Source organism: Crocuta crocuta, unplaced genomic scaffold (genome assembly GCF_008692635.1).
Source record: "Crocuta crocuta isolate KB4526 unplaced genomic scaffold, BGI_CrCroc_1.0 scaffold1133, whole genome shotgun sequence".
Taxonomy (NCBI): domain Eukaryota; kingdom Metazoa; phylum Chordata; class Mammalia; order Carnivora; family Hyaenidae; genus Crocuta; species Crocuta crocuta.
The window spans coordinates 1227474-1228546 of NW_027530366.1; positions in this window are offsets into that span (position 1 = coordinate 1227474).

Here is a 1073-nt window from a genome sequence, read left to right on the forward strand (position 1 = left end):
TTTTATGTGCTGTTGGATTCGATTTGCAAGGATCTTGTTGAGGATTTTTGCATCCGTATTCATCAAGGATATTGGCCTGTAGTTCTCTTTTTTTTGCTGGGTCTCTGTCTGGCTTGGGAATCATAGTCATGCTGGCTTCATAAAATGAGTCTGGAAGTTTTCCTTCGATTTCTATTTTTTGGAATAGCTTGACAAGAATTGGTATTAATTCTTTTTTAAATGTCTGGTAGAATTCACCAGGAAAGCCATCTGACCCAGGGCTCTTATTTGTTGGGAGATTTTTGATAACTGATTTGATTTCCTCACTAGTTATGGGTATGTTCAGAATTTCTATCTCTTCCTGTGTGAATTTTGGTAGTGATTGTGTGGTTAGGAATTTGTCCTTTTCTTCTAAGTTGTCTAGTTTGTTGGCATATCATTTTTCATAGTANGAGTGGTTTTTTAATTTATTTCTGAGAGAGAGAGACAGAGAGAAACAGAGAGAGAGAGAGAGAGCGAGAGAGTGAGCATGAGCAGGGGAGGGTAAGAGAGAGAGAGGGACACAGAATCTGAAGCAGGCTGCAGGCTCTGAGCTAGCTGCCAGCACAGAGCCTGACGCAGGACTCGAACCCAAGAATCCCGAGATCATGACCTGAGCTGAAGTCAGACGCTTAACTGACTGAGCCACCCTTGTGCCCCTTTATTTCTTTTTTAAAGTTTATTTATTTTGATACAGAGAGTGAGAGTGAGAAAGTGAGCAAGGCCAAGCGGGGAAGGGGCAGAGAGAGAATCCCAAGCTGGCTCTGCACTAACAGTGCATAGCTCCAAATCACAAACTGTGAGATCATTCCTGAGCTGAAATCAAGAGTCAGTTGCTCAACGACTGAGCAACAGGCGCCTCAGGGTAGTTTTCTTTTTAACTTTAAAAAAGGTGTTTATTTTTGAGAGAAAGAGAGAGAGAGAGACAAGGAGAGAGAGAGAGAGAGAGAGAGAGAGAAAATGCTCAGAAGAGGGGCAGAAAGAGAGGGAAAGAAAGAGAATCCCAAGAAGGCTCTGAGCTGTCAGTTCAGGGCCCGATGTGGGGCTTGATCTCG